At 38.9% G+C, this 26,446-nt stretch overlaps 1 long non-coding RNA gene across 1 annotated transcript; it reads left to right on the top strand.

The window, feature by feature from the left end:
• Positions 1-9,350: 9,350 nt before the first annotated feature.
• On the top strand, positions 9,351-25,423 carry LOC129463655 (uncharacterized). The gene is made up of 3 exons (XR_008651269.2): positions 9,351-9,494; positions 9,747-9,848; positions 25,196-25,423. It is a non-coding gene; the product is annotated as an uncharacterized lncRNA (long non-coding RNA).
• The last annotated feature ends 1,023 nt before the right edge of the window (positions 25,424-26,446 follow it).

Raw genomic sequence — 26,446 nt, 5'->3', positions numbered from 1 at the left:
TTCAGACTACACTAAAAGTAGTATAATGTATGCTCTTTTAAAGAGACAAATATAGAGTATAGACACATTGGTAAATTTTTGTCTGTAGATTTTAAGACACATTTAAAACAACTTACTAACTTATGAATAAATTTAAAAAATGGAACAGAGCTATAAGGATGAAAGAAATAGAATTAGAAATTTCAGATATTCCAGTTAAGAAACACTAAGTCTATATGAACATGCAAGTAACTTCTATCAAACATTCAAAAAGAGTGAAATTTCAGTTTTCCATAAAATATTATGAATGGAAACATGGATAATAGGCTAGCTTTTAACAAAAGCTAGAAAAAGAACAGTAGAAGGAAGAAAAAATTATGAGTTTTTATTGTATTACATACAATAAAATGAACTCATTTTTAGGCACTGATGTAAAAAGTCCTAAAAAAGAAAAAAAGCAAAACTAAATAAATAATGCATTTTTAGCAGAAAACAATACAACATACCTAAAATGAATTTTTAATTTCAGGAATGTAAGATTGGTTAAATATTAAAATCAATTTATGTAATTCCCCTCATTCATGAACTAAACAAGAAAACAAGCTTCTCAATAAATAGGAAAAGATTAATAAATTTGACATACACATTTGATACAAACTCTTAGCAAACTAGAAATAGAAGAGAACCTCCTTAGCCTACCTATCTACCAAGGAACCTCTAATAAATATAGTACTTAATTGTAAGTCATCAACAGCCTTTACTTAATATCAGAAACAAAATGATGATGTTCACTATTGTTATTTTTATTCAATGTTGTACAGAATTCCCTATCTTGGGGTCAGCAAACTGTGGCCCATTAACCCAATCTAGTTTACTCTCTGTTGTTATATGGCCCATGAACTAAATGATTTTTTCATTTTTAAATGGTTGGAAAACAATCAAAAGAATATTTTTGACACATGAAAATTATACAAAATTTAAATTTAACTGTCCATCAGTGATGTTTTATTTCCTTATGTATCATCGATTTTGATGCTGTAACTACAGACTTGTATACCTGCAACAGATAATATATGGACAATAAAGCCTATCTGGCCCCTTACAGGAAGAGCTTGAAGACCATTGCTTTGGTTGGCAGAAAGACAACAAATTAATTAGTTAAAAAGTTAGTTTTGCTTTGGTATAATTTACATACAATAAAATTAATCAACTTTAAATGTACCATTAATTGTGTCTTGAAAAATATACACAGCTGTGTAGTCAGCACCACAATCATGATATAGAACATTTTTTATCACTCTAAAAAGTTCTGTGTGCTCTTTTTCTGTGAGTTCTCTTCCCTCACATCCAGCCCCTGAGGATCTCTGATCTGTTCTCTTCATTTTCTAAAATTTCCTATAATGGTATACTGTGTCATCTTGTTTTTGAACTTCTTCCACTTAGCATAAAGCTTTAGAGATTTGTCAATTTTTTTTGCTGTGTCAGTAATTCCTTCCTTTTTGTTGATGATTAGTATTCCATTTGTGCAGAAATGACTGAATTTATTTATACATTTCACCATATGAAGGAATCAGGTAGTTTCCACTTTTTGGCTGTTATACATAAATCTTCTATAAATATTTGAGTACAAATCTTTGTGTGACTATATATTTTCCCTAGGGTAAATACCTAGAGATAAAATTGCTGGTTCATATGGTAAAGGTGTGTTTAGTTTTATTAGAAGCTGCCAAACTGTTTTCCAAAGTGGCTGTGCAATTTTCCATTCTCAACAGCAATGAATAAGCATTCTAGTTGCTTCATTCCTTTGCCAGCAGGTGGTACTGTAATTTTTTTTAAATGTTGCCATTCCAGTGGGTGTGTAGTGATAGCAGATTGTTGTAATTTGCATTTACCTGATGACTAAAAATGCTGCATCTTTTTTATGTGCACATTGGCAATTTGGGTATCTTCTTTTGTAAAGTTTGCCTAGTTATAAAGGGGTTATCTGTCTTTTATTATTGAATTGTAAGTATTCTTTATATATTATGGATATGTCTTTTATTATATATATAGTTTGCAAATATTTCCTCCCAGTTTGTTACTTGATATTTCATTTGTCTAAAAAGTGTCTTTTAAAGAGCAAAAGGTTTTAATTTTGATAAAGTTCAATTGATAGTATAGTTTGTGCTTTTTGGTCCCTGTAAGAAATCTCTGCCTAGTCAATGGTCACAAATATTTTCCACTGTTTTCTTCTAGAAATCTTATAGTTTTAGCTTTTACATTTAATTATATTTAATCAGCTCCTACATTTAATTATCGATTTCGGGTTGATTTTTTGCATGGTGTGAGGTAAGTGTCAAAGGCCCTTATTTGGCATATGGATATCAAATTGTTACCACAACAATTTACATCATTTGTTTCTCACTGAATTACCTAGTCATTTTTGTGAAAAATTAATGGTCTATAAGGTCTATTTATTTATTATGTATTTATTAACTGTCTATTCTGTTCTATTATTTAATACATCTATTTTTAGTCTAACATTGCACTCACTACTGTAGTAATGAGTGGTGAGTGCGATGTAGTATGGTAAGTCATGAAATTACTTAACATCTTCCAGGTTTGGTCTTCTTTTTATAATTTGTTTTGAATAGTCCATGTCCTTTGGCTCTCCATATACATATTAGAATCATTTTATTAATTTCTCCAAACAGTGTGCTGACATTTTGGCTGAGATTGCATTTAACCAACAGGTCAAGTGAGAAGGAACAGTACCCTAGCAATATTTAGTCTTCTGACCCACAAACATAGTGTATCTTTCCATTTATTCAGGCATTCTTTAATTTCTTTCAGAAACTTTTTTGTAGTTTTCAGGATCCATGTCTATTACTCTATCCTGCCCAGAAATTGAAATGGCGAAAGTATAAGGCTGAAAGGCAGAAAAAAAATACAAAAGTTGTAAAAGACAGAAATAGCCAAGACATGTTGAAGAACATAATTGGGTGGAGGTAATCAAGCTCTACTACAAAGTTATGTGGATTTACAACCGTGCAGTGTTGGTATGGGGTTATGAAAATTAAACATTGCAAGGTAATAGAAAGCCTAGGAGCAGATCCTCATGGATTTGGAAATTTGATTTCTGATAGAGTAGTCACTGCAGGTATGTGTGGAAAGAATTGCTTAACAATAAATAGCGCTGGAAAGGCTGACCATGCATATGGAAGTATAGATTCCCATATCACAGATTTTACACAATTAATTCTCAGAGGATTGATAACCTAAATGGTACTACTTAGTACTGATAAGAATATAAACTCTAAAACTTAGGTGTCTCAGCACAATAAAAATTTATTATTCGTTTTTCTAAATCAGTGTAGGTGTTCCTGCTCAGAAGGTAGCTTTTGTCCACACAATGATTCGGGTACCCAAACTCCTTTCAACTCATGGCTCCTCCACTGCCCAGCACCTCAGACGCTTCTTTTTCATCAACCTCTTCTTCTGTTCCAATGGCAATCACTGGTCCCTGTTCTCTCCATTGGCCCAGTTGTAGATATTTATTATATGGCTATTTAGGGACTAAAAGACAATTTATGTGGCTACCGTCCCCAACCTCAAAACATAAAGAAATAGCAGATTAAAGATAACGGCAATATAAAATATCCTTCCGAAAAGAACAGGAGACAATAGTCAAATGAACTTCAAAATCCTGCCATATAGGCATCAGGAAGATTCCCTAGCTACAGCGGAAGTTCCTTGCTGAGACTCAAGTCTGTTCCCTAGGAGAAACTTCCTTTCCGCACTTCTCCACTCTCTCAGAGATTCTTATTTTTTCTCCTCTAAGGAAGTTTCAAGCTTTCAGCAAGCATCAGAATCACCTGGAGGGCTTACAGCACACATGGCTGGGCCCCATCCCTAGAGTTTCTTATTCGGTAAGTCTGGGTAATGTGCATTTCTAATATTTTCCTGATTGATTGTGATGCTGCTGGCCTGGGGACTACATGTGGAGAGCCCCGCTGCCTAAGAACCCATCTGAAATGAGCTTTGAGGGGCCTGCCCTCCTTGAGAGGGCTGGATCTTCACTGGCAGCTTCTTGCTGGGGCCGGTTTGGAGGCGTGAGGACTATTTTATAATCACAGGCTTTTTAAAGCCAGATTGCAGTTTATTCAACAATATAATTCCCATGGACACAGTAGACTTCTCATCTATTCGATTTCAGTAAATCCCGTGTATGAATAACTACATTCATTCTTCCCTCAACATAATTCTCAATCCGATTAATGTCTTTGCTTTTTGCTCCCTGTATCCCACCATTGGCTTTCTCAATGTAATGGCAGATACCTTGAGGCCATCTCATAAAATAACCTTGAGTTGGAAAGAAACAACCTTAAGTTGATCTTTGCCACAAGGCCTAATCCTTTTGTGTAACTGAGAATTCCTAATGAGTCTTTCTTGCTCTAAGTATCTTTTCATTCTAATTTTTAAATCATGGTTTAGGGTACAGAAATAGCTTTGCCAATCCTTGAATCTCTAAATTTCAGGACTTTCTCCACTCCTTTCTATCTCTGCTCTCAAGACAACCACTTCTTGCTTGGACTCATCTTTTTCTTTATATACATCGAGATAAGAGTGAGTAGAAACCAACACACGGTAACATTTTTAGCTCTTCGCAACTACTTCCTGCAGAGCTACATATCTACGAGGCATTTGATCTGCTTTCAAAATTACAGCAGGCACCATTTTATGCTACTGCATAACAGAGCTCTCCATATTTCTGTCTTGCTTTATCTTTTTCCTTGCTTTCTATCACCCATCCACTATGTCAATGCCACATATTTTAGAATTTGTTAAGGTAGCTTTCCACTTGTAGGTACCAATTTCCACATTGGTCAGGGTAATACTACGTGATAAAATAAAATAGCCAAAAATTTAGTGGCTAACACAATAGAAATCCTTTTTTTTTTTTGCTCAAGTGGCTGCTGAATATGCATGTTCCTGGTTGGCAGGTGTCTTAGGTAAGGTTGCTGCAATAAACTACCATGGACTGGGTGGCTTATGAATGACAGAAATTTACTTCTCACAGTTTTGGAGACTGGAAGCCTGCAATCAGGGTGCCAGCATGGTCGAGTACTGGTGAAGACCTGCTTCTTAGTTCATAGAAAGTTATCTTCTTGCTCTTCTTTCTGGGGTCTCTTTTATCAGGGCACTAATCCCATTCAAGAAGGCTCTGCTTTCATGACCTAATCACTTTCCAAAGTCCCCACTTCTTAATACCATCATATTGAGAGTTAGGATTTAAAATATAAATTTCGGAGGAACACAAACATTCAGTTTATAGTAGTAGGCTATTTACCTACACATAGTCATTCTAGCATCTATGTTCCTTCCACTTGTGGCTTCATCAGATCCTAGGATCCCAGAGTATTTGCATCTTTGTGGATGGGGAAGGAGAGAATTTATGCACTTCTTATATAAGCGTGACATCACGTCTACTCGTATTCCATTAACAAGAACTAGTCACATGATCCCCTCTAGATGCAAACAAGGGTTAACCAATCACTGACTGAGCAGCTTCTTCCTGACAATTCTATCTTCTGAAGAGAACAGGCACAAGCACTTGGTGGACAGTTAGCCTGCTTTACCACAGATACAAAAGAGTGCAGTAACACTTTAGATGACATAGGACACTATTTTAAGAATCTAGGGGAAAAAGGATTTTTTAACAAGCCACCAACAACATAAACCACGAATAAATTATTGATAAATTCAACTCCATGAAAGCATTAAGAACTTCTATTCATCAAAATATACCATAAGGAGAGCAAAAAGACAAGCCTCAAACCAGGAGAAGACATTTGCAATATAAACCCCGACTTTACGTATCCAGAAGATATAAAGGACTTTTATAAATGAATAAAAAGACAAATGGTTCAGTAGGAACTATAGGTAAAAATATATCAATAGACACATGAAAAGTTGCTTAAACTCATTAGAATTCAGTGACACGCAAGATTGAGCTACAGACAACTGCCATTTCATATCTATCAGGTTGGCACATATTTAAAAGCTGGATAATATGAAATATTGCTGAGGCAGTGTGGTGCAGTAAACTCTTTACAGAGCTGTTAGGAAAGAACCTTTACACACCAATTTGGAAAACACTTTGGCATTACCTCATGAAGGTAGTGGGTACAAAGGTATTTATTTTCTCATTATCCTTTTAAACTATGCACACACATACACACAACACATATATAATTTATTCCACAATATAAATATTTAAAACAATAATCTTTTGAGAATATGACATAAGAATTGTAGAAAAGGTGATTTGAAGTCGTGCTGTAACTGCACTGGCCTATTCGGTAACACTTGATACCTCTTCTTCATTCTAGTTTCCTGTTTAGAACTGTTCCTTCCTCCCATCATCATATAAGTAATGGATAGCATAGCTTCTTAGATTAATATGAAAGAGCAGTTCCAAACCAATCCACCCGATCATCTTAATCTTCCGAGGGCTGATGAATAAGGGAGTGAGGGTGCTACGCCATGACCTCTTTTCCATCTCACCCCCCAGTCCTCTGGAGGAAGCACACCTTCTGTTTGTGTCAAAGGGGTTAATTAACAAGAGTTGCTGTCACTTCCAATAATTACTAGGAATTAAAATTTACAGAAGGCACAATGAGGGTCTGGCAGCTGTACCAAAATAAATCTGCCTCTGATCATGCAGCCGCAGCTGTTACATCTCAGAACATATTTTCCAAATCACCTTGGCTTTTTCAAAGCCCAAGCATGAGTACAACCAGATTCTCACAGAGTTCTTTGGACTTGAAAACAGGAAGACAGGCCCCACAAAACAGCATATGGATCTACCCTCTGGCCTTCAAAATTGAGGGGACTCATTTTCCTTTTTTCGGAGCACTGAATTTCAAGCCTTTGCTCCAGCAGCCAGAATTTAAGGCCATACATAAACTCTTCTCTTTTAACTTTCAAATTGAAATAATGAATTATTATAATAAACTGTAATATGTAGCCTAAATGAGACAGATCCCCCAGCACAGAGAAATAGGTTGAAAAATAGAGGCTTACACCTATCTTTGTGCAACATGAGGTGAAGTCATCCTAGAATCCCTTGGCATCCTAACGGCCCTCCAGAAACCACTTTCAATATTAAATTGAGAGCACAACCACTCCTTTAAAAATCCTTAGGCAAAATTTTCTTCCTAATCGTACATCACCTTGACGCCAATGCCAGAAACGAAACAACCACTAGAGGGCAGAGAACCTTATTAGAAATAAAAGCGCCTCAAAGAATGGAAAGCTTGAAATGCCTTCTCAGCCAAATAAATTGCTGCGAAAGGCAACATGAGGGTGGGTTCTTTATAAAATCTCTTTCTATAAAATATGAGTCTTCCAACAGATATGAACCAAACTGGCAAAATTAGTGAATATACATATTTTTATTTCACTGATGAGGTGCAGTTCCTAACCTACCTTATAATTCAATTAACCCACAGATAACTGTTTAAAAAAATTTTCCATCCATTAGAGTCCTTTGTAAAAGGAAATGTAGTATCTATTAAAGACTACATGTTAGAAAAACAACACCTTCCTAATTTATTCTGCTTAGAAAAGATTCTAAGAGAACCCTAAACCAAAAGAGATGGTGGGATATAGTGTGTAGAGATTTCATTTGGGAAAAGCAGGATCCTGTTTTAGGAATCCTAATTTGCCCTGGGCTTGTTGGGAGATAAGGTAATGACCATGTGGCTAGCTCATTCTTCAACTTGTTGATTTCTGGCTTTTGTTTGCATTGACACAGGCGGTTGTTATTGGTGGTGATGTTCATCTTGTGCTTCTGTATGTCTTTCTCTCCAGAATGAAAGAAATGCTTTTCAGCTTTAGGGTCCTGCTTCATGACAAAAAGGAATTTCTAGGTCATGCTACAATTTCCCTTGCCAACAACATTCCTTCTGTGTCTGCTGAGGTACAAAATATCTCCATATTACCAAAATCCCTGTGAGCTACAAGCTAACTCAAATAAGCATTGATGCATAAAGAAAAAATAACCTACCCTGAGGCTGCACCTGCCTAGTAAAGAATGGAGCAGAGTATGTGGGCTGAAAGCAGATGCTTAGGGAAGTTTTTGTTTATCCCAACTGGCAATCATTAGTTTCAAATCTGCAAGAAGAATGGAAGTCAGGAGATAAATTGTGAAAAAAGAGTAAAAAAGAAAATCTTATGGGTTATTTGGTTAAATGGAGCTTGTGGAAAATTAGAAAAACAATTAAAAATGAAAAATGAACCAAAAGAGATACCCTATTCTAATTGAGTGCATGTGGAAAAAAATTTCAACATGGAAACTGCTATTATATTGTCTTTGAGAATAGGAACACGGATGAAGTGCAATTGGAAGCTTTCGAATGGAACCCTCATCTTCAGCAATAGATCAAAGAATTCCATAAAAACTCACGTAAAATCCCCTTGGATGTCAGAGGGATCTCAAGTAAGCAGAATCCACAAGGATTAAGTTTCCTTCTAAAAAGCAGTATGTGTGCTTAATTCGCTACTTGGCTTGGAGTGTGCTACGGTGGAGACATTTTATTTAGAAGTAAGTGAGAAAATCTGTTAAACCATATAATAATGATGATGGTAATGATTATGATATTGGTGACAATGAGAACAAACTCCTTGTAGTGCTTGGTTGTAAGCACTTCCCATATATTAACTCATTTAGCCCTTATAATAACTCTATGAATTAGAAATTATTATCTTGATGTCCATATTATAGAAGGAACTGAATTGAACCACAGGGAGATTAGAGGACTCACCCAAGGTTACATATACAGTAAATGGTGGAAGTGGAGCTGAAACTCAAGCAAGTCTGTTTCAGGGGCTACACTTTTAACCATTGGTTAAGCTGCTTTTCTACACAATAAAAATGCTTTGTTCACATTTTTCTTAGTACTTATTATTGTGTGAGTAAAACGTAGAAATCTGTAAACCCATGTAGTTCAGGTGTCCCAGCCCAGCTGACTTGGATCCCTATGCGGGTTAAGAAGTATGCCTCACGTATGGTGAACGTTAAATCGAAGCTGACTTCTTGTTATCTGTACACATTATCATCCAGATTGTGTATTTTATAGTATACAGTAGTACCTCAAATATTTCATTTTAAGGAAACAAATCTACTTATGACAATGTTAAATGAAAATCCATGTGATATGGTTTGGTTCTGTGTCCCCACCCAAATCTCATGTTGAACTGTAATCTCCAATGTTAGAGGTGGGGTCTGTTGGGAGGTGATTGGATCATCAGGGTGATTTCTCATTGCTTAACACATTCTGTTGGTGCTGTCATCACAGTAGTAAGTTGTCATGAGATCTGGTGTGCAGCACCTCCTCCTTCTCTTTCTTCCTCCTGCTCCGGTTATGTGAAGTGCCACTCTCCCTTTGCCTCCTGCCATGATTGTAAGCTTCCTGAGGCATCCCCAGAAGCCAAGCTAATGCTGCCATGCTTCCTGTACAACCTGTGGAACTGTGAGCCAATTAAACCTCTTCTCTTTATAAATTACCATGTCTTAGGTATTTCTTTATAGCAATAAGAGAACTTACTAATACACCATGTTAAAAGGGAATCCTCCACAATTTTACAGATTCTTGCCACCTGGAAGGAGTTGTTTGGAGTAATGTAAAGAAGGCAAGTTCAGCCACTGGTGTCGTCTACTCAACACCTCATCTCCTCCTTTATTATCTCCTCCTCATTCCCACTTTTTCCTCTTTTTTTTCTAGACCTGTCCTAACACTGAAGGATCATAAAAAATTTGCTTTCACCAAGAAGTTCAGAAACTTTAACATGGCTGATGTGAAAAAGTGTTGGGTCTTTCTCTGAAGGTAAGTTTTCCTCCCATTAATCATTTTAAAATAGAACAAAGGCCGGGCATGGTGGCTAACGCCTGTAATTCCAACAACTTGGGAGGCTGAGGCAGGAGGATCACTTGAGGTCAGGAGTTCGAGACCAGCCTGGCCAACATGGTGAAACCTCGTCTCTACTAAAAAAAATGCAAAAATTAGCCTGGCATGATGGCACACGCCTTTAGTCTCAGCTACTTGGGAGGCCGAGGCACGAGAATCACTTCAACCTGGGAGGTGGAGGTTGCAGTGAGCTGAGATCTTGCCACTGGACTCTAGCTTGGGAGACAGAGCGAGACTCCAGCTCAGAATAATAATAATAATAATAATAAATTCCATGACTTTGATCAAACCTGAAGGAACTCCAAAACCAAAAAAAGGTTGAGGGAGGATCTATGTGGCTCTGTGTGCATTGACATAATTTGCCTACTCTTGTACTCCCTGCAAACATTAAATGCTGTAAAACATGGGTTTTCTATTTAATCAAATCATACACATTTAAGGCTTTTTCTTAGCACATTTATCTGAGCATTGGCTTGACATTTTTTAATTATGTAATCATTAAGATAATCATTTAGACCCTGGCTTTCGAAGTGTGATCTGCATATCTCTGAAGGTCCTCTGGATTCTTTTGAGGGATCCAAGATGTCAAAGCTATTTTTGTAATACTACTAAAAAATGTGTTTTGTTCTTCTCAGTGTTTGTCATTTACCCTGCTGATGCAAATGTAATGGTAGGTCTAACTGCTGGTCCCATAGCACGAACCAAGGCAGTGGTACCAAGCTGTGCTAATAGTCATCACTTTCTTCACCTCCACATACTTACAGCAAAAAAGGAATATTTCAGTCTCACTCAAAATGCTCTTAATGAAGCAGTAAAATTTATTATTAATTTTTTAAACATCTAGATTCTGAAATGAACATGCGTTTAAGGTTGTGTGTGACAAAATGGGGAGTATGTGTACAGCATTTCTGTATTCTTCAATCCATAGCTGTCTTGTACAAACGCACTTGTGCAGTTACTTAAGTTGCAAGCCTAACTAGCTGCTTTTTTCATGGAACATTATTTTCTTCTGACAGAGCGACTAATAGACAAACTGTGCTTTTCAGACTTCTGCATTTGGCCAAGAGTTTTGGAAAATCAACAAAATGCACCTGTCCTTTCAAGGAACAAAACTGACAACATTTGTTTCCAGTAATAGAGTTCAAGCTTTCATGTGAAAATTAGAATTATGGAAAATTTATATCTGTCCCATGAGTCTGACAGCTTCCCAATTTTAAAAGGCTTTTTTGATGAGATTTGTGGTACTATTAGCAAATGTTATTTTTTTGCATTGAATAATGAAATATGTCAATATTAGGAAAATATTTAACTTAATAAACCAATAGGCTCCAAATGACCACTGCATAAGAATTAAAAAATCAAACAAGGGTAAAGATCTATTCCAAGTGAAGATAGGCAAAAATTTTAACCTAAAAGACATGAAATGTTTTTTCAGATATTCCACATTGCAACTAATCTTTAAGAAACTACCATGTGTTGCATTTTGGTGTTGTATCAGAGAAGAATGTCCAAAATTATCTGAAATGACTCCTAAATATACTCCTTTTTTTTCCATGTATTTCAACCAAAACAACATATCCAAATTACTTAATTAGAGCCCATCTATCCTCTAGTAAGCCAAACATTAAGGAGGGTTACAAAAACTGTAAAACAATGCCACTCTTCTCACTAGTATTTATTGCTTTGGTAAGTCTTACTTTTTATAAATATATATTATTTGTGCCACTGTGTAATGGGTTTGTAATTCTCATTTTAAAATAATAATTTAAATTTTTTCCATTTTAATTTCTAAAATGCTATGCAGTGATAATATTATTTCACATTAAACAAAGCTCTTTTAAGTCCTCAATACTTTTTTTATGAGTGTAAAATAGTCCTGAGACCTAAAAGTTTAAGAAATTCCACTTTAGATATCTAGTCTTAGTGGCTACACGCTCCATGTCTTATCGTGACAGAAGTGCCATGCAGTAGTGCAAAGGCCATAAGGTTGTTGTCTACAGACTTGAGTCTGATCATGACTTACCCATTTACCAGCTCTGTGATCTTAGCTGATTAACTTGGCATCCCTCAGCCCTCAATCCCTTTACTTGTAAGATGGATATAATAATAACTACTTAGAATGTTAGACAGTTTCTATGAGTTGCCACAGGTAATTGGCCTATTCCAACGTCTGGAATATAGTAGGCAATAAATACATAGCAGGTCCTTTCTATTTGCCCAGGTGCCTACATCCATTCTACAATTATGTTGTATTGCCTCTAAATCCTTTAATTTTCCTCCCAATATTACAACAAAAAACACTTATTTCTTACATAATTAATACCTCTCTAAATCCCTTCTTTTGACAAAATTTTCTAACCAAAGTAATACACACATATGTATATATCTCAGAATATAATACACACATATGTATATATATCAGAATATAATATCATATAATATATATACAGAATATATATATCAGAATATAATATATATGATATATATATATAATATATCAGAAATAAATGGAAGCACAGATAGTAACTAATGTCATACAAACAATAAGCATTGGAGCCAGAACTCTGCACAGTATGCCACTGGTTCTGTATGCATCAAGTTAATATATGACTAATGAAAAATTGACTTAGTCACATCAATATCTGCTCATTTTAGAAATTTCAACAGTTTCCCCTCCCTCCTTGCATTACTACCTCCATTGGAAAATAGACAGACCTACCATCATTTATATGGGTAGACCCAGCCAACACACTTACTCCTCTTCTTCCAGGTTGTAGCTTTCTGTAACTGGAGTTACTTAAACACAGTCAGATGATTGCTTCTGGTGGATAAACAGAAATAATTTAATATTTTCCTTCCACATAATTGCATTTTAATAAATTTATTGGATCAATCCTTTATTATTAATTGTTACCTGACAGCCTATGTTAACTATCTTTAAATTGCCAGGTTTGGAGGGAAAGGGAAATTGATTTTTGCTTATATCAGCATGTTTATATCCAATGGATACTGGAACTATTTTTTTTTAAAGAATGTAATTACATAAATGTCTGACACACATTGTATATAAACTCAAGTAGTAATTTCAAAACACATCATAATTTTTAGAACAGATGCTACAAAGCTACCAGAAGAATCTAAACAAGCCATTTTTGGGTACCATGGGAATACTTTTCTTAATTTTTTCTTTTTCTTACTTAGGTGTTAAATGACTGTCATTATTTATATCATCTCCTGTGCCTAATCAAGTTAATGCGTATCACCAAACATTTTTCTACAATAGGACACAACTTTTATTATTTTCCCCTAGTTCAGTGCAAAGCTTTACAGATTCATAGAATATTAAAGCATAATGGGCCCTGAGGGACCATCTAGTTTATCCCTCTAAATTTACAGGTGGAGAAATTACTGCACCGTACATGGTTCACAGTGGGGAGTAGAGGCAGGGATCTGGAATGAAGGAAGGATGGGATTTGGATTTCTTTTTCTAAATTGCCTTGTCAACTCCGGTGACCCTCTGTCTTCAGAATTCTTTTTCTCTACTATGTGTTTTCTTTGATCCCTGTCCCTTTTTCTCTGTCTTGATGGCAACTGAAACAGAGGCTACAGATCTTTCTCCTTTATGCCCCAAAATTCCACTCTCTCGATGCCACCATGGGAAATGGACTTTCACTGGGGATAAGTTGGACTAATGGCATGAGAGGATTTTGTCATCACGATATGGGAGAAGACATTAAGCTGAATATTAGATTTCTCCCTTCTTAAATCTCTTAATGATTCTGGCAATTTCTACCTTCTGGTAATTTCCACCATGTTCTTTATATATCTGCAGCTTATTACCAACTTCTCTCTCCTGTTTCTTCTCCCAGCTCCATACTGCTTTTCTGGGGACACAGTTCTTTAATCTAACTCTGTGTTCCTGCTAACTCATCCCCTTGAGGCCTTACTTTTTGTTAACTTCAGTTTTTTAGTGTACTTTCTTAAATAAAAACAGTTACTTCCCTAACAGTAACTCTGATGCCAACAACAAAATAATATATATGTTATATTTTATAAATATTATATCTTAGCAGAAGTATACTTAAGCGGATTTTTGAACAACTGGCAAAAGTGCTTAATTCTACCAAGGGAGGTCAGTGTCTTAGTCAATTTGGGCTGCTATAATGAAAAAAATAAAACCATAGTCTGTGTGGGTTAAACAACAAATTTTATTTTTCACAGTTTTGGAGGCCAGGACTTCCAAAATCAGGTTGCCAGCAGATCCTGTGTCTAGTGAGGGCTCTTTTCCTAGTTTGTAGATGGCTGCCTTCTTGCTGTATCCTCACATAGTCAAGAGGGAGATCATCTCTCTTGTGTCTTATATAATGACACTAATCCCATTCATGAGGGCTCTATTCTCATGACACAATTACCTTCCAAAGGCTCCACCCTCAAATACTATCACACTGAGCATTAGTCTTTAACATATGAATTTGGAGGGGTGGGGCACAAATACTCAGTCCACCAGAGTCAGATAAAGCAAGAAGTTTTCTCTGGGAATAAAAGGAGGCAAAATTGGGGAGAAAATTATATCGGGCTAATAGACCAGGTAAAGGTGAATATAGTACAAGTGGCAGATTACAGGGGGTAGAGGGTGCCTAAAGTTCATGGTTCCTATGGCTGGTGGGAGAAAATGATAGGCAGTTGCATACAGGGGCAGATATCAATAGGTCTTCTTATGTTGGTAAGGAATTTACATAGGGATCCAGGGCACTTGGATCTGGTTCATTAACCTCTTTCCCAATCAGACCTGCTCCCCATCCACTCTGGCACTACCTTAGTTTGGTCTGTCACATCTTTCATGTACTATTACATTATTTTAAGGTACAGAGATGAGGGAAAAAATGAGCTTCAGGAAAATAGACCCCTAACTCAGGGTGTTTAGTGGAAAATGTGTGGAGAAGTAGTAAGACTCAAGCTGGAGAGACAAGCAGTAGCCAAGACTCTTTCCAAGGACAACTCTGGCATCCCTCAACTCTCTTTCAGATCCCAGCTAACAAACCACCAACCCAAATGTATTTATGCAAACTCCAGGCAGGAGCATGCTCAATGTAAAAATCCTTCTTCTGAGTCTCCTACAAAAGAAACATAACCAATTTACATTTCTAGCAAATTTCCAGCGTAGTATAAAAGTTTATTACAAAAATGAATATCAAAATAACAATGTTTTATTGATAGAGATCGAAGAAACTAGTAGAGAAGCTCCATATTTATGAGAACCGGTTGTAATAATGTTTAGTTATTTGAGACCATCTGTGTGAACATGGAAATAGCCTCATTATATGTAAACACATAATAGTAGTTATTAAAATTTGATTCTCTTTGTACTGTACTCAAACAAAAATAGAAACAGAGAACCTAAGGCAGGTTTTCTATGAATGTAGAATCAGAGAAACAAGTATATGTGAAAAGAAACTGCAGAGTTTGCAAATCTTTTCTGGAATATCTAAAATTTTTATTAGAAAATCCAAGATGCCACATAGCTACCCCCAGCTATTGGCCTAACCTTAACCATGCAGACCTGGCCATGCCCTGCATGGGACGTCCACAGTCATCCAAACCAGCAGGCTGCCTTTTGAAGTGCTCTCTGCCACATCACATGTATACACATGCCTGCATATTTTTTTCGTACACAGAACTATCCTGCAAAATCTGTATTACTCTAAATTTTACAGATGAGACAGAAGTCTCAGCTACTGAATGAGTACTCAAGACTATAGAATTGATAAGCCAATATATAATTCAGATTCTTGCTTCTCAAAAGCTACCCCTTTTCTCCTTGCACCTTCCTATTCTCACGGAATCAGCTTTTCCCATGGGACTTATAAGCTAGGTAGAGTCTTAAAGCCTTTCCCTTGATATATATTGCAAGAAGATAGCAATAATTTGAACCATCTAAACTTGTGGTTCATAGTTCAAACATGTTTACTATTTACTCATGAAGTTCTTTTGAATACTAGTTGTCCCTACTTTGCAGATGTAAGCTGAAACAATGCAAAATGGTTTTAATAGTCATTGTGAAAATTCTTTCTGTAACTTTTAAAAATTTTTTGTGAAATCATTACTCTTGTCAAGTTTGTAAACGTACTAAAAATGATGAAAAGAGTAAAATTAATATTTAGTATACTATAATTGAAAAGACAAACACTGAGGGTGAAAGCATTTTATTATTTATAAAAAATTAATTAAGAGTGCTTTAGGATATGAGGGTGATCTGGCTGAGACGTCTGTTACCCTATTGATTGCCAGGGTTGATTTGGCTGACCTGGCTGGCTAGGCTTGTGTGCTCTTCTTCCCTCACCGCTCTATGTGCATCCTTCCTGTCCCTCCCTAAGTGCGCGCTCTGTGGAAGAGGACGTCCCCCAGAGAAGAGGACCAGTCTTTGATCAAAGGTATAGGAGTAGCTGCGCCCCCCTGCTAGACTCTCCAAACAAGCTCTTTTGTTTTTTAAGACGGAGTCTCACTCTGTCGCTAGGCTGGAGTGCAATGGTACGATCTCAGCACATTGCAACCTCCGCCTCCCGGGTTCAAGTGATTCTCCTGCCTCAGCTTCCTGAGTAGTTGTGACTACAGGCACACACTGCCACACCCAGCTAATTTTTGTATTTTTAGTAGAGATGGGTTTTCACCATGTTGGCCAGGATTGTCTCGATCTCTTGACCCCCTGATCTATCTGCCTCGGCCTCCCTAAGTGCTGGGATTACAGGCGTGAGCCACCACCCCTGGCCAACAAGCTCTTAAAAGTAGTTTACAGCCATGGGTGGCTAGGAGTGGGGACATGGTTGCCATTTAAACAGCAGCAGGCATGAACGCCTGTCACTGCCTGCTTGGTTCCAGTGGGGACAGTGTCTTTCACAATGAGACAATGAAACTTTAACAGCTGGCGCTGGATAATCAGAGAGCACTGCTCAAGAAGAAGCAGAGAAAAAAGCACCTTCAGCCATTCATGGTGCAGCCAAATACAGAAGCCAGGCTAAGTTGGGTGAAGCCAAAGGCCAATGAGGAGTGGACTCCTTTGGTGGACTCTCATACCTCCCACAGCAATGTCGTCTTCATGGCATTGATGGTCCAGCTGCTGTCATGAAGCCAGATGCTCAAGATTTGGAAACCAAAGTTCATGTTCTTTCAGTCAGCTCCCCTGTTCTGGGAGAAAATACTCAAGAGAGTGTTGATGGGAGAAACACCTTGGATACTGCTTCCAAGCCAGATCTTCAGAAGATTTTCTAAAACAATAGTATCTCAGATAGTCTGAACTTTGATGAGGAGACTGATGGTGAGGAAGAAGAAGGAAAGAAAATAAGATCCCAGGCTACATATTCAGAAAAAGAAAGATCCAATTCCGCATCCAGCCTGCACTCGACCACAGATACAGCTGCTTCCGGTTCCGATGCTGCTGCCCAACCGGCCGATAACGAGCTGGGAGAAGTGGAGGAACTGGATGACTTTGCTTCCGTTTTCGATTTTGCAGCCCAACGGCTGCATAACCGGCTGGGAGAAGTGGAGGGCCTGGAGGACTTTTAAGTATAATCCTGCCCCTTGAAGTGTCACAGTAAGATATCATATAATCAGGAACAAAAAAAAGGAATGGATGGTGGCCCCTGCTCCACTTACTGTATACACTTGGAAAAAGAAGAAAATCAGAAGACATTTCTTCTTACAGCTAGAAAGCGGGAAAAGAGCAAATCATCCAACTGCCTTATCTCCACTGATCCAACTGATTTATCTCGTGAAGGAGAAAGCTATACTGGCAAACTTAGATCCAACCTCAGGGGAACCAAGTTTACAGTTTATGACTGCGGCGTCTGCCCCATCATGGCCAGAGTCTGGTAGGGAAGGCTCACACGGCAGGAGCTGGCTGTCGTCTCCTGCGGAACAGATGAAGTGGGATCTGAAGGTCCTGGGAAAATGTCTGTGATCATTCCCGGAATGACGGTGAATCATGAGCGGATCCCGTTTCAGCCACGAAATAACTACGACAGCTTGTTCTCAAAATGGCAGAACAAAACTATGGTCCGGGTGCGGTGGCCTCCACCTGTAATCCCAGCATTTTGGGAAGCAGATGCGGGCGGATGGCTTGAGGCCAGGAGGTCGAGACCAGCCTGGCCAACGTGGCGAAATCTTGGCTCTACAATACAAAAATTTACAGCGCGTGCCTGTCATCCCAGGTATTCGCGGGGTTGACGCACGAGAATCTCTGGAACCCCAGTGGCGGAGGTTGCAGTGAGGCGAGATCTCGCCACTGCACTCCAGCCTGGGCAGAGCGAGACTTTGTCTCAAAAAAAACAAAAAACAAAACAAAAAAGCAGGCGGCAGGAGAGGCTTTGGGGAGGATTCCCAGTGAACGCGAGCCCTGCAGGCCTAGGCAGGGCTTTGGGCTTTCTTCTTGGCTCCCTGAAGCCCGGATCATGGGCACGAAAGGTGTTTTGCTAAGTTTTTTGGATTATCAGCACCCCTCTGCGTATTACGTGACTCATAGACCAGTTCGCCCTTTCCGGAATGTATCTGAAACTTGAGAACGCAAGAGTTCTGTGAGCTCTGCTGTCAGCACCGTTTAGCCACAGCCCTTGTGCACATAACTGCCAGCACTGGGCGAGGCACCTGTGGCGGCTGCACCCTTTGATTTTCCTTCTGTGGACTGACCTCTCATCCCTGCTTATTCCTGCACCACATTAGATAGGCATGTTAAGAAGAGCCAACTGGGAGCTGCGAAGACCCTTGGCTCATCCCCCACTGACAAGTCCCACCTGCTGGGCGTTGACAAGACTGTTTCCATCTCAGGCATGCTTCCCCTCAAGTACCACCCGCACAGCCATGCCCAGAAGCCTCACAACTCATCACTCTCACTCCTCCCCCACTCTCCACTCCCCTTCCCCACACTGTCATACTGAGGCACTGCCTGGCAAGCTAGCTTCACTGAACACAGTAGCTAAGGAGAACTTAACGGTGGGCCTACTGGACCTCATCCTGTTCCTCCTCTTCCCTCTGGTTTAAAGAGATATATAAATAACCTAATTTCACATAATTCCTGTTTGTGTGTGCAATTATTGGTTTTATATAAGTCCTATTTATACCTTTTATATGTTATAGAAATAAAAGTTAATTTCCATAGAAAAAGAGAGAATAGGCAGTGCTTACCTTCTTCTCATCATAAAACTTACAACTTGGAGCCAGCATCTTTTCAATCCTTTATCCAACTGTCATAGTCCTTTCTAAATTTGGATCAGCTTGCACCATTGTATTCTTCATGTCTTCGATGTCTTGAAGTATCTCTGAGAATTCCTATGATGTGAAGTTTTCTTCTTACCAGCTTCACTTCCTCTACGACATCTTCATTCTTTTCTTCACAACCATTTCCTTCATGTAGGTTGATAAGCTCACCTTCACTAAGCTCCTCTGGCTGCATACTGAGTCTCTCAATGGCAGCACCGTCAACATTCCCATGGCCGGCTATTGCTTCTATGAATCCATTATGTTTGATTTGAATTTCACATCCAGTGCTATCAATTTTCATTTTTTGTTGGACAGCTTTGTTGGCCAATTCCCTCTCTTGATTGCCTATTTTTATAAAATGTCTCATGGGTCTATCACTGGCAGACAAAGAGGGAACACAACTACATGCTTTGTTGTCTGTGTGGAAACTGAACAAACAACAAATGCAACAGTGACCGATCACCAGTACACTATGAAAGAAGTGATTAGGTTGGTTACTGATCATGATGTACACCTGTTATTTACAAAGTGATTTAAGGAGTGAAGAGCTTGCAGCAAAATTTGTACTTCATGTCATTATTCACAATCTACCATGGGAACTAAAATTTAAACAAAGATGTTGGGTGGGTGCAGTGGCTCACACCTATAATCCCAGCACTTTGGGAGGCTGAGGCAGGTAGATCACTTAAGGCCAGGGGTTCAAGGCCAGCCTGGCCAACATGGTGGAACTCCATCTCTACCAAAAATACAAAAACTAGCCAGGCGTGGTGGTGCATGCTTGTAATCCCAGTTACTCAGGAGGTTGAGGCAGGACAATAACTTGAACCCAAGAGGCGGAGGTTGCAGTGAGCTGAGATCATGCCACTGCACTCCAGCCTGAGGGACAGAGTGAGACTCTATCTCAAAAAAACAAAAAACAACAACAAAAAAAACCCTAAGTTGTTGGGGCACTAACGTTATTCAACTAAACCATGATGACTGAAATTCACGCAAAGTGGAATCATGTACAGTGAGGGCTACCTGTATAAACATAATCGAACCCTGGAGTATTCTGGGATGGACTCCACTTTTTTTTTTGTCATATTGATTACTTTCCTTCCTTGTGTCTCTGACCTCAAAGGCAGTAGAAGGTGATGGCTTAGCTGATCCAGGAGTTAAATTGCTTTTGGTTGCAGACTAGACTGCCGGTTCTTGTCTGTAACTTGTCTCACACCTGTTTTTCTCTGCTCCTCTATTTTCTCATCTGGTAAAACTGTAATAATGACCATCCCTATCTTGTAGAGTTTTGTGAGCATTGCATGAAAGAATCCATGTAAAACCCTCAGCATGTATCAATCACAGAATAAGAGCCCAGTAAACACTTTTATTTTAACGACATTATTACTCATAGTAGGTGGTTCTGAAAAGTTATTTATTCAACAAATATTTATTGATGTTCTGCTATGTACTTGTTGCTGAGAATATAGTGGGGAAAGGTTTTTCCCCATAGAGCTCACACTCTAGTGAGGCAAACATGATTTGTTCATTAAAAATTAATATTCATTTAAAAAGATAAAAAATAAGCCTATGAAAAGATAGAAACATATAAAACTAATAGAAAAATAATTTCAGACAAATCATGTTAAATGTTTTTTTAAAAGTGAGGTTGTAAAACTGTTAAGTGCAGAAGGAAAAAAAATAAGTGAATTTTTTGGACAGCCTAAGACTCTGCCCATGCTTTAGATACCTGAGAAAAAGTCACCTTTAGTCTTTCCCAGCACAAATCTTTAAATCTGCCCTTTAGAAAATTATTTCCAGATGATGTATTTGCCTAGTTCTTGCAGTGAAAGAAAAAAACTGATTTCACCAATATTTACTTATTGCTGTTAACAGATCTAAATGTTGAATGGCAGTTGGCCACCTCCGTACCCATTGCAAGTTTTTATCTCCTCTTACAGATGAGGGTATCTGACTATGTCATCCCAGACTTTATGATAAGTTAAGGTATTTGCTCTTATAAATATTTCAGGAAGCAATACAAGGAGACTTGGAAAGAATGCTTGAAGAGGAAAAAGATCTATGTCCAGATCCTCCTCCTATAACACTTACATGTGTTCTCCCTGTTCTTTTTTTTTTTTTTATGTTTTTGCTGAAATATAATCTCTTTTTTTTTATTATACTTTAGGTTTTAGGGTACATGTGCACAATGTGCAGGTTTGTTACATATGTATCCATGTGCCATGTTGATTTCCTGCACCCATTAACTCGTCATTTAGCATTAGGTATATCTCCTAATGCTGTCCCTCCCCCCTCCCCCCACCCCACAACAGTCCCCAGAGTGTGATGTTCCCCTTCCTGTGTCCATAAGTTCTCATTGTTCAATTCCCACCTATGAGTAAGAACATGCGGTGTTTGGTTTTTTGTCCTTGCAACAGTTTACTGAGAATGATGTTTTCCAGTTTCATCCATGTCCCTACAAAGGACACGAACTCATCATTTTTTATGGCTGCATAGTATTCCATGGTGTATATGTGCCACATTTTCTTAATCCAGTCTATCATTGTTGGACATTTGGGTTGGTTCCAACACTTTGCTATTGTGAATAGTGCCGCAATAAACATACGTGTGCATGTGTCTTTATAGCAGCATGATTTATAGTCCTTTGGGTATATACCCAGTAATGGGATGGCTGGGTCCCTTTGACAAAATTCAACAACGCTTCATGCTAAAAACTCTCAATAAATTAGGTATTGATGGGACGTATCTCAAAATCATAAGAGCTATCTATGACAAACCCACAGCCAATATCATACTGAATGGGCAAAAACTGGAAGCATTCCCTCTGAAAACTGGCACAAGACAGGGATGCCCTCTCTCACCGCTCCTATTCAACATAGTGCTGGAAGTTCTGGCCACAGCAATCAGGCAGGAGAAGGAAATAAAGGGTATTCAATTAGGAAAAGAGGAAGTCAAATTGTCCCTGTTTGCAGATGACATGATTGTATATCTAGAAAACCCCATTGTCTCAGCCCAAAATCTCCTTAAGCTGATTAGCAACTTCAGCAAAGTCTCAGGATACAAAATCAATGCACAAAAATCACAAGCATTCTTGTACACCAATCACAGACAAACAGAGAGCCAAATCACGAGTGAACTCCCATTCACAATTGCTTCAAAGAGAATAAAATACCTAGGAATCCAACTTACAAGGGATGTGAAGGACCTCTTCAAGGAGAACTACAAACCACTGCTCAATGAAATAAAAGAAGATACAAACAAATGGAAGAACATTCCATGCTTATGGGTTGGAAGAATCAATATCGTGAAGATGGCCATACTGCCCAAGGTAATTTATAGATTCAATGCCATCCCCATCAAGCTACCAATGACTTTCTTCAAAGAATTGGAAAAAACTACTTTAAAGTTCATATGTAACCAAAAAAGAGCCCGCATCTCCCTGTTCTTTAAGCAGAAAAACAAAAAGCACAGTTCTAAAAATACTTTATCAGTGCAATATTTCCAGATTTGAAGACTTTTAGAGAGGGCCTAAAAAGGGCCCAGCTAGGGGCTGACAGAGTAGCTGCCCTGTCTTTAGAATGCAAGCTGTGAAGGGGGCATCAGGCTCTCATTGTAGCACACACGGAATGTGGGAGGAAGCATTCCCCATGACTATCTTTGTATTTTGAAGAACCTTAATTATAACAAAAGTGGTATTTTGACAATTCTCTCAACAATGTGGAGGAAAGGAGGCTTGGTGCTCAAATGATGTATTTCCTTGATTACTCTGAAGCTTCTCTTCATGTGGAGAGGGTCTTCTTGCAGTGTGAGGCAGACCACTTGGGCATTCAAGGAGAAGGGGTGGGTCCTGTTCCACAAGGCAGATTAGCTGCAACCATATGCATGTACAAAAGGAATAATGAGGGTAAAACCACACAGTAGCGATTGTGAACTTTCTGCTTCCAAATTCTCCCAAGCTTTGAAGTAGGCGAAGTACAGGGCCTGCTGTCTCTGCTGAACAAACAGTAATGGTTCCAGCTGCATCCTCTCCTATACCATCCATTATTCCTTCAAAGAACTGAAAATAGAAGAAGCCAGCTTTCAAATAAAAAGTGCATATCCCAGCACTTTGGGAGGCCGTGGCGGGCGAATCACAAGGTCAGGAGATCGAGACCATCCTGGCTAGCACAATGAAACCCTGTCTCTACTAAAAATACAAAAAATTAGCCAGACATGGCGGCAGGCGCCTGTAGTCCCAGCTGTTTGGGAGGCTGAGGCAGGAGAATGGTGTGAATCTGGGAGGCAGAGCTTGCAGTGAGCCGAGATCGCACCACTGCACTCCAGCCTGGGCGACAGAGCGAGACTCTGTCTCAAAAAAAAAAAAAAAAAAGTGCGCGTCATTGTTGGTGGATCAGGTGGGCATCTTGGTGCAGAGGGGTGGGGTATGTGGCTTGTGAAATGAAGTTTGTTTTGAAAAATGGTAGCGCAATCTTCTTTAGAGAAATTCATGTTTAAAGAATGCTCCAAACACCGAAAATAAAATTTAAAAAGAAAAAGAGGATCAGCAATAAAGCTATTAGGAAGTACAGGTCAAAATCAAGGATTAATTAACTCGATATATATTTAATGAGAAAATACTTTATGCCAGGCAGGGCTGCTGTGTATGACTGTGCAGTGTGTAGCCTGCAGAAGAGCACTCGGCTGCTCACAAAGAAACTGTATAGGGTGGTAGAGGCCCTAGAGTCAGACGAGTTTTTCTCTCTGGGGATAAAATTGTGAATCAAATAGACAAAGTCCGTCTCCTCGCAGAGTGTACATTTCAGTGCAGGATGCAGACACATTAGTAGGCATATATATGACAGTGTGTTGAATGTCATGTATGTGGAGTGTCATGGGTGCATGGAAGAGGACCTTGATCCACAGAGAATCCGTCTGGAGCAGCTATAGCTGGCACCACAGAATACAGGCTGACACCTGTACATTTGTTGCTCAAATGACATATTTCCTTAATTACTATAAAGGTTCTCTGCATGTGAAGAGGATCTTCTCCCAGGGTAAGGCAGAGAGCTTGGGCATTCAAGAAGGGGCAGTTCCTGTTCCATAAGGCAGATTAGCCACAACCATATGCCTGAACAAAAGCAACAATGGGGGTAAAACCACACAGTATGTGAGCAATGGGAGTGCTTCAGACAAAGGGAGTGAAATTGGCAAAAGCTCAAGCAAAAGAAAGGCCTGATACTTTCAAGCCTCTGACTGAATTCAGTTTTAATTGGAGCATCAAGAGTAAGGATGGAGGAGGAGCTGGAGAGGGAGGCAAGGGCTTGCTCACGCACAGCCTAGTCAACCATGCTAAAGTGTTTGGAGCAGTGAGTGAATGTTTGCAAGCAGGAAGGGGGAAAGGTCCCAGGATCTGCATTTTGCAAAGACCATTATGAATGCCGGGTCCAGATTGATTTGAGAGGAACAAGAGGAGAAAAAGGATGCATACCACACATTGCAGATTTTACTTTGGAAGCTTGTAAATAGTCTATTAAAATTTTTAAATAAATTAAAAAGGAATTAGTTAGAATTGAAAGTAAAATTCCATAAATGACCTTGCCCATTTATCCACTTGGTGACAAAACCACGGAGAGAAAAGTTGTTCTAAGTGATTTTAAAAAACGTAAATGATTGTGTAACTCCAGTGGGATATACCCCAAGGAAAAAAAATTCCTTGCAAAAAAATCACTTAAACTGTTTTCAGTAATTGTTGGGGGAAATGTTAATATAATTACTCTGAGATTTTAAATGTAATATATGTAAAGCCATAAAAACACTGTAATTTTAAAGGAATTTAACATTTGTAATACAAGAACAAGAAGGAATTGTTTTTGTATTACAAATTGTAGAGACTTTAAATTTTTTTTTTTTAGGGAAAACATGTGAACAACATTTTTGGTGATAACAGGTGGGGCCCAAGGGCTGAAGTGGGAAGACAGAGACAAAAAAGCAAAATTATTCTACAAATTAAATAATAAGAAATTTCTGTTTTCTCTTAGCAGCTCAAGAAGGAAGGAGAATTTGAGGAAGGCTGATCAGAGAAGAGAGGTGATAAAATAGAGAGAAAGGTCTCTGGAGAGATCAGCTACACGGTAGCCAGCTGGGACCTGTGGAGGACAAAGATCATTATGATATTCCCTGCAGCAGGAAGCAGCAAATGAACTGTCAGGCCAGTGAGGTCAGACACCCAATTATAAGTTGTCAAACATATACACAGTGTCTTTCCATCATCCCTACATTTGTTAACGTTATTTTTATCTACCTTCTGTTTTGTGTCCAGCACTGATATTGTGCTAAATCCTTCAGACAAAGTTTGGTGCTTTCATGACCTGACTATGTGTTTGCAGTAAGTGTTTGGAGAAATGAGGGAGGTAAGAGAAGAAGGGCTGCGTATGTTCACATTTTGGGGCACAGCAGTCCCCAGATCAGCTGGGGAAGCAAGGTGAGCTAGTGACAAGGTGGCCAGAAAGTAAAGATGAGCAGCTAGAAACAGGAGTGGAGAGAGACAGGGTGAACTGGGGGGTGGAAAAGAGAGCTGGAAGTCTTAAGATTAAGCCAAGAAGTGTGGCAATAAGATGTTGTTACTCTGAGATGGGAGGGAGAGTTAGTCTTCATATTATGCCATGTTAGATACTTATAATTGCTTGAGAGTCATACCTATGGATGTAATCTCTGCTATGCCCCAACTAGTCATGAGAATTGTGGGCAAGCTATTTCACGTCCCAGAGCTTCCTCAGTTTCTTACTCTGTAAGTTTCTCCTTTGTTCTTATTTGCTTCATGGCACTGGTTGACCCCATCTATTCCTGCTCACACACAGCCAGTGGATCCACAACACACAACTGCACGGGTCCAGAGGTGGCGGGCTTTACTCTCAATCACTAATTTCCAAACAGAGCTGGAAAAAGAAGTTGATGAGGGGAGCTAGGTGAACTCAAGGTAGTTCCTAAGAATCCCCTTTCCTTGAATGCTCAGACTGATCCTGTTTTACAGACCTTTCGTGGCCCCAGTATCTTGGCACCGTTTGTTATGCAAAAGTTTATCTTGGGCAGATGGGATGTCTCCAAATCTTCCATTTGCCTGGCGAGCCTAAGACAGTGTTCTTGACGTGCTTTTGCTGCCTGCCCTGCTCAGCTTGGCATTGCCTGGTGGTGGTGGTCACTGTGCCTGTGCAATCCCTCCATTTCCTAATGTCAGGATCAAGGCAGGGATGTGGGCTGAATCACAACTGCGGGGTGCACTGAGAGCTGGGGGA

Source organism: Symphalangus syndactylus, chromosome 15 (assembly GCF_028878055.3).
Source record: "Symphalangus syndactylus isolate Jambi chromosome 15, NHGRI_mSymSyn1-v2.1_pri, whole genome shotgun sequence".
In the NCBI taxonomy this organism is placed as follows: domain Eukaryota; kingdom Metazoa; phylum Chordata; class Mammalia; order Primates; family Hylobatidae; genus Symphalangus; species Symphalangus syndactylus.
Note: the sequence above shows the minus strand (reverse complement) of the source record. Positions and strands in the feature narration are given on the sequence as shown.